An 8618-nucleotide genomic window follows, 5' to 3' on the forward strand; every position below is an offset into this window, starting at 1 on the left:
CTGGGGTTATTTCCTCTGTAGATGCTCTGATTGACACCTGAGGGAGGCAGAGTCCTCGGCTGCGAAGAGGCTACTCTGGTTCACGTGTGGACTTTCACTCCTACTAAGGAAGTTACTAGTGCTAGTTTCTGCTTACGGAGAGTCAGTTTTATTTGATCCTAAACTATTTATTCCCACGGTGGTTGTTATTGTTATTATACAGTTCAGTAAAATGTTATATAAATGGATAAAATGTGAAATAGAATTTATGTCCATAAAAGCTGAGTTGTATTTTTTGGATAGCTTCACTAGAAGTGAGGAGTTTATAAAAATCGCTGTCAGAGGTGTAGGTGAAACCACTGGAAGCTGATGGGATGGTAGTTGCATGTGTCACTTATGGTCACATCTCACTGGTCAGAACTTGGTCACATGGCCATGCCTGGCTGATGCAGGCTGAGAAATGTGCAGTCTTTATTCCAGAAGGTCACATGACCTGCTAAAATCTGGGTTTCCGTCACTTCAAGAAAGATTGGGAGAAGGGTTATTGGAAACAACTGGTAACCTCTTCTACAGTATATATACGGCTTTTTTTTCTTCTGTAATTCTCTGACTTGACCTATTTTATTTTGTAACTGACTGATAATGGATCAGATAGCCTTAGATCAGCATATTCTTACCATATAACTTATCTTCCTGGGACTCTCTCACCGTACTCTCTGCCTAAGATCTACTCAGCCTTTGTTCATTCATTGTTTTTTTTCCCCCATGCATTTGTTTATTTAGTCCACAAACGTTTACTGTTTTAAAAAAATTTTTTTTAAATTGAAGTATAGTCGATTTACAGTGTTTTGTTAGTTTCTGGTATACAGCACAGTGATTCTGTTATGCATATGTATAGTTTTTTATATTCTTTTTCATTATAGGTTATTACATGCTATTGAATACAGTTCCCTGTGCACAGGTGTTTACTGTTGTGCAAGATTTAGGTACTGATGCAACCATAATAGGGAACGAAGACAGAGCCCCTGCCTTTGGGTTCACAGCCTGGTTGGGGTTGCCTGGCTCAGGGATGCCATGCCAGTGCTATAGCAGGGCGTGTACAGAGTCCCTGGGAGGGTGCAGAAGGGGGTGAGGATTAGGGAAAGCTCCCAGGAGGTGAATTTTGAGCTGATCAGGTAGCCCAGTGGGTGGGAATGAGGAGGCGGCAAAATGAAGGACTATTACGACTGTGATCGTGCTGCTCTAGACACGCATTTGGAAATTAGTGCTCCCTGGACCCTGCTTCTTCTCCTTGTCTCTTCCCCCAGATACATTTTTGCTTCCTCCCCACCTTGCCACACCATCCTCCCGACTAGGCATGCTCTCTTACCTTCCATGCCTCTGCCCACCCTTTTCCCTCTGCCTCCCCCTTCCCCCATCTTGTCATGCTGATCATCTCCTACGCATCCATCCTTCCATCCTACCGGGGTAACTCAAATGAGCCTGGCTCTGGGCATTCTCCTCTGACTCTGCCCACAGGCTCACCTCTCCTGCCTTTGGACTTTCCTAGCACATTACGGGTGCCTGCGGAACATTGCCTGTCTTATTGCTTCATTTGCCTGTCTGTCTCCCCCAGCAGAACCCGAGCCCCTCAAGGGCGGTCATGTGCTTCCCTGCTGTCCCAGACTGTGCGCTTGTCCAAATGCACAGTCTTCAGTTTGGGCTCAGCAACATTTGAGGAAGATGCAGGAATTTGGAGGAGCGGAACCAGCCCTGGACTAGGAGTCAAAAAGACGTGGCTTGTGGGTAGTAGATCTCGGAGGCAGAGTGCATGCTTAGCGTGCCCCAGGTCCTGGGTTCAATCCCTGGTACCTCCATTAAAATAAATAAGTAAATAAATAAATCTAATTACCTCCTCCTCAAAACAACAACGGTAAGCAATAAATAAATAAATAAAATATTTTTAAACAAAAGAAAGACTTGGTTTGGCTCTACCTTTTAACACAGTATATGCCATTGGACAACTCACTTTCTCAGTCTGAAGCTCAGTTCCCCATCTATAAAATGAGAGCATTGGATTTAATAATTGCAGTGACTGTTATGAAATTGTAATTTAAATCATTTGCCACTCTTACGGCCACCTTCCTAGGACACACGTTGTGGGCCTTTGAATCACATGACTTTTCAACTGTGGTTACGACTAAATGCCACGTGGATGCACGTGAGGGAGGCCACTGGCTTCTGGGGCAGCCTGGGTGGGTGGCTACACGAGTCAAATGAGGAGCGTGAATGCAGGGCACAGTAGGTGCAGTAGGTGGAGAAGCTCAGGGACAGAAGCCACTGACTGAGGAGAGAGTGGAGAACAAGAAGTTGCCAGGAGGCACAGAAACAGATTTAGGGAGAAGTGGGGGGTGCTGTTTGGACCGTTAGAACAGTCGTGGTGCCATGAGGTGGCCGTGGCTGAGCGGTTCCCCCTGCTTCCTTACCTCCTACATGGCAGTTTAGATAATGTACGAGCCCTTTGCAATTTATTTAACAAACACTGTTCTGAGCATTTCAGGTTCCTTACAATGGGCACTGTCATTACCCCCCACTCTATAGAGACAGGATCAGTGACTGTTAAGTACACGTTAGTAAATGGCAGAGCCAGGATTCAAACCCAGGCTGCCCAGGTCAAAGTCCAGACACTTAGCCCTTATACCACAATGCACCTTAGCTGGCAAGCAGTTTTTGAGCACCTGTCACATGCCAAGCCCCATGCTAGGTACTTTACTATTAATGTCATTTAATCCCATCTGCGTTATCTCATTTAATTCCTGCAACAACCCTATGAAGTAGCTATCAATGCATCTATTCCACAGATGAAAGAAGACAGGTTTGAAAAAGTTAAATGATTCAAACAGCTGGCTGGTGGCAGAGCCAACCATGCCTGCCTGCGATGGTAAAAAATAACTCTCAGCCATTCCCTTCTGAATGAGGGAGGCAGCTGAGCCCCCAGTCTTTGGATCTGCCATTCACAGTGACAACCTGTGCAATATCTGTCACTTTAGGAGCTGTGAAATATGAGATGCAGCCTCAATATGTTAAGAATTCACAGGCATTTCTAGAGGCTGCAGCTGAAGGAGGGCTTGGGGGAGGGGAAGAGGCAGCCCAAGGAATATAGGTTGCTTTAGTTTGAAATGAGCTATTTTTTTCCTCTTGCATCTTTTCTGCCTTCTGTTTAATTGCTTTTTGGAGATAAATAAAGCTAGAGAAAATTACATTTGGCAGCCTTCAATTGGGCTTGGATGCGTGGTTCTTTCTTCACGGCTGCCCAAGATGGTGACAACTATTTTGTTAATGGTAGATTTGTTAACTGAGATTTTCTTCTTTTATACTTGTATTCTTTTTTGGATTGTATCAGAAAATGATATGCAACTGATACCCTAGCCCTAGGCAAACAAACAGATACATAAAAACATATGCATAAAACATGCAAACAGGAAATAAACCTCAGGGCTAACTAGGCTTGTTGCTCAAACCATTTACTTAACCTGTTTGGGTCTCTGTTGTAGCCTTCATAGATGGGCAGATAAGAAATCCAGCCAAAACAACACTGTTGCTGGACATATGCAGTAAGATAGTCATACTTCCTTGATTTTATTTACAATGTTGTTTTCAGTTCACCTCTGAAGTCCTTTGACTGGTTCTGGGAGGTGGACATTTAACTCATAAAGGAATAAACTTCCAGAAGTTAGGTGGCTGGGCTATTGCCACCTACCTACTAAGTACATGGCTGCATCTGGATTTCAAGTGACCTCCCTGCTCAGGGACATGGGGTTAAAATTATTACAAAGCAATACTACACACAGAGCAGGTCACCTTGTTTTTTTCTCTTAATTGGTTTTGCTGGCACAAAATCAACATGAATTGATTGTTTTAAATTCAAACGCCTTAGAAACACAAATCTAAGAAAGTTATCTTTTAATCTCGCCTTTCAGATGTAAATGTTGTTAACTGTTAGCTGTATATTTTTCCCAATTTTTTTAATAGCATCATCACTGTGAACAATAATGTAGTAAGTCACATTCTCATAGCATGCTCTAGTTGCAAAGTCCTTTTACAGAAATGATCTCAAGGCACACATGTCTACCATAATTTCCTTTCCCTATGATTAGAGGGGATGTTGAACCCGTGACTTTGAGGACATTTAAGATCCAGCGAATGAGATTTGTATTTGCCTGAGGTCGTAAGAGTGAGCATTTTAACAGAACTGCCTGTTCTCTTCAGAGGAGTTGGTTGATCTTTCTTCAATCAGCCCTGCTGAGCGGTTTGACAGAGCTCAATCATTGTTTTGACATTTCGTAGGCACGGCCTCAGCCGCTACAGACAGAAGGAAGCCAGTCATCTACCAAATTCTCAACAGCCGGGACCCACAGGTCTTTAGTAAATTAATTTGCAAAGACTTGAATGGCTTGAACTGATCGGGGAAATTGAATATTCTGAAAAAGTAGGCAAGGTGGAGTCACAGACCATTTACACTAGCAGGGACCCCAGAAATCACCTGGTCTAGTCTATACCTTTTATTCCGTTGTGAAGAAAACTGAGTTGCAAATCTGGGGAGGGGTTTGACTTGTAACTAGTTCCATTTGGTTGGAAAAATATTTTCCGAGCACCAGTTATGTGCTAGCTTCTTGTGAGGTGTTGGAATTAGATCTATTTTCAGCCTTCAAAGAAATGATAGTCCATGATTCACTGTCCAAACTATCATAAAAGTGTGAGGGGAAATATTCTAAACATTTTCATGAAGGAAGAGAGGTAAGTCAGCCCTCGTGCTGCAACTCTGAAGCACAGCTGACCCTTGAACAATGTGGGGGTGAGGGGCGCTGACCCCCCACACAGTCAAAGGTCCACATATAACTTTACAGTTGGCCCTCCACATCCGCGGTTCTGCATCCGCAGATATAACCAACCACAGATGGTGTAGTAATGTAGGACATGTTTTGTCAAAAAATCTGCATTTAAATGGCCACACACAGTTAAAACCCTTATTGTTCAAAGGTCCTCTCTAGATACCAGAGTGAAGGAACCAGCTCAAAGACTGCCTTTCCTGCACAACCTTCTGTAACCCCTGCCACTCACAAGTCCTCTCCCCCGGTGACCTCCCCACCCAACGCCTTTCACTTGGACTTCATCTGTAACATTTGAACTCTCCGCCTCACATCCTAGACTTCTCCGTCATTAGACTGTGGGCAATTCCTGATCAAAGGCTGTCTCATGCTGACATTTGTATTTCTAGTGCCCAGACTGCACATTGAATAAATGTTTGTCAACTGATGGATGAATTTCACTTCTTTAAGACAAATTGCTCTTTCCATGGTGTTACACATAGCTTCCAAAATAAACATTTTCAGAGTGTGAGATCAGATAGGTGTTCCGAGTGGAGAATATAAATTCCATATACAGGCACACTGGCCTCCACATCACATTCTCCCCTCAGGGTTGTAGCCCACGTGTTCATGCTCTGACTTCTGGCAATGTGCCTGGTGGAACCTACCAAGATCAAAGCTGGCACTCTTCTTCCTTGGTGGAGTGACTAAAGACACAATATTTGGTCTATGGTCCCTCGACTATTGCTAAAAATGTGTAGGTTAAGTTCCCATCATGCATATTTATGACACTTGATGCTGTCTCACATCCGAATCCTTTCTTTAATCCCTGGACTGGAAGCTGAAGTGGCAGACATTCTGCTCCCAGTTCCCTGGTAGCCAGAGAGTAGATGTGGCCTTAGGACTGTGAGTCTAATGTAAGAGATAGAAAGAAGTATGGGAGCTGAGTTCATCCTGGGGTGGGTGGAGACAGTGGGATCTGAAGTATATAGTGGTCCGTGTCTACAGTGCCAGCTTTAGCAACGAGGGTCTAGCTCCAGTGCCCATGGCACCAACTTGACTTAAAAATTTTTCCCCATGTCTTTTCTCATTAACCTTTTCTATTTTTGATTTTTTCCAGAGAAAACTAATTCAAAAAGATACATGCACCTCAATGTTTATAGCAGCACTATTTACAATAACCAAGACATGGAAGTTACCTAAATGTCTATCAACAGATGACTGGATAAAGAAGTTGTGAGATAGATCTATATCTGTATCTATACCTATATCTATCTCGCAATGGAATACTACTCAGCCACGAAAAGGAATGAAATAATGCCATTTGCAGCAATATGGATGGACCTAGAGATTATCATACTAAATGAAGTAAGTCAGCCAGAGACAAATACCATATGATATCACTCATATGTGGAATCTAAAAAAAAAAGACACAAATGAACTTATTTACAAAACAGAAACAGACTCACAGACATAGAAAACAAACTTATGATTACCAAAGAGGAAAGGGGGTGGGGGAGGGATAGATTAGGAGTAAATACAAACTACTATTTATAAAATAGATGAACAACAAGGTCCTGCTATATAGCACAGGGAACTATATTCAACAGCTTGTTATAACCTATAAGGAAAAAGAATATGAAAAGGAATATATATATGTATAACTGAATCACTATGTTGTACACCATAAACTAACACGACATGTAAAACTATACTTCAATAAAAAACAAACAAAAATACCCAAAGGTGCTCAGGAAGAAAACCATTAAAAATAAAAGCATCTGGTCAGAAGCCAACCAAGACTCTGAGTTATTTCTAGAAAATTCTTCATGGTTTTCACTTATGAGATGGGCAAAAATTTAGAAGTTTGATAACACCCAGTGGTGGTGAGGGTGTGTTAAAAAAAAAAAGAGGCTTTATTAATATACATAAAATCTTCAGATGTGTGTGTTTTTAAACCTCAGTTTCACTGCTAGGGGTCTTTTTATAGACTTATTCATATATGCAAGTCACTGAAGCACTACTTTTAATAGTTTTAAAAAAGAAGGAAACAATCTAAAGATCCAAAAGCAAGGGACTAGTTAAATTATGCTACAATCACAAAATAGAAAAATAACCGTCAAGGTAGGTATATATGGGCTGGCAAGGGAAGATCTCCAGGGTAAATTAGGTCAATAAAAGTAACCAAAAGTATAAGTAACATATCCCTATTTGTAAATATGGAAAAGATACATGTGTGGTATATATATGAGAAATTTATTTCCTGGAAAGATTAAAAAAAGTGTTAATAAACATTTCTGGGGAGTAATACTGGGATTAACAGGAAAAAATGTCTTTTGCTTTTAATTCTTTCTGTATACTCTCTATGTTTTTAAGCCATGTACTTGCATTGCTTTAAAAATATATATGGCCTATTTACAATGAAAGTTTCTTAGACTCAAGATCTCTTTCATGTGACAACCTAGCAAGGTCTTTTTTGAGTCACACACGTCACTGCTTGGGAAGATGAAAACAGGTAAAGATGTTGAAACCAACACTTCAGATACCTATTCTAATAAATAAAAAACTACACTGAGAAATTTGGTTAGCTTTTTTATATCTAAAAGATGAATAAAATATGACCAAGGAAAAGAAGTTTATTGATTCTCTATGGCTGCATAACAAAGTACCCCAAAACTTTGCATCTTAAAACACTACACGTATATTTTTATTTTATTTTAATCTGCTCCTTTCATATCATTTATAAACGTTTCTGTAGTATTATACACATTTGACAAACTTCTGTTTAAATGGATGCTTGATATAACACCAAGTGGGCATATGATTTTTTTTAAGGTGAGCCACAATATTTAAATAAACAAAACCACTTAAAATTCATCTTACAGGAATGGATGCATTTAAATTATCATTTAGGTGCTCTTACACATTACTTTTTTAAAAATTGAGGTATAGCTATTTACAATATTGTACTAGTTTTAGGTGTACAACATAATGATTCAAAATATTTATAGATCATACTCCATTTAAAGTTACTATAAAATATTGGCTATATTCCCTATGCTGTACAATACATCCTTGTAGGTTATTTATTTTATACATAGTAGTTTGTACCTCTTAAATCCCCTAGCCCTATTTTGCCCCTTCCCTCTTCCCACTGGTAACCACTAATTTGTTCTTGACATCTGTGAATCTGTTTCTGGTTTGTTATATTCATTTGTTTGTTTTATTTTTTAGGATCCACATATAAGTGATAACATTCAGTATTTGTCTTTCTTTGTCTCTCCTATTCACTTATGCATTATACTCTCCAGGTCCAACCATGTTGTGGCAGTTGGCAAAATTTCATCTTGTTTTAGAGCTGAATGGTATTCCATTGTGGGTGCATACCACATTTCCTCTCCATTCATCTGTCAGTGGACACTTAGTTTGCTTCCATTTCTTATCAATTGTAAATAATGCTGCTATCAACATTGGCGTATATTTTTGAATTAGTGTTTTCAAAAGAATACATATTTATTACTTCACAACTGCTATGGGTCCTCTGGCTCAGGGTCTCTTACAAGACTGCATTTGAGGTTTTGGCTGGGGCTGCAGTCATTTCAAGGCTGGATTGTGGAAGGAGCCTCTGTAAGCTCACACATGTTGTGTTGACCCCTAGACAGTTAGATGCATAGGAAGAATTTCATTGACCCCAGATTCTTGCATCCTCCCACACGTAGAAAAGCACTAAAATCTTTAACCTGAGATATCTGTTCTTTGTGATTAGCAGTAATCATTTACCAAGATATATGC

This window comes from Camelus ferus, chromosome 10 (genome assembly GCF_009834535.1).
Source record: "Camelus ferus isolate YT-003-E chromosome 10, BCGSAC_Cfer_1.0, whole genome shotgun sequence".
Classification (NCBI taxonomy): Eukaryota; Metazoa; Chordata; class Mammalia; order Artiodactyla; family Camelidae; genus Camelus; species Camelus ferus.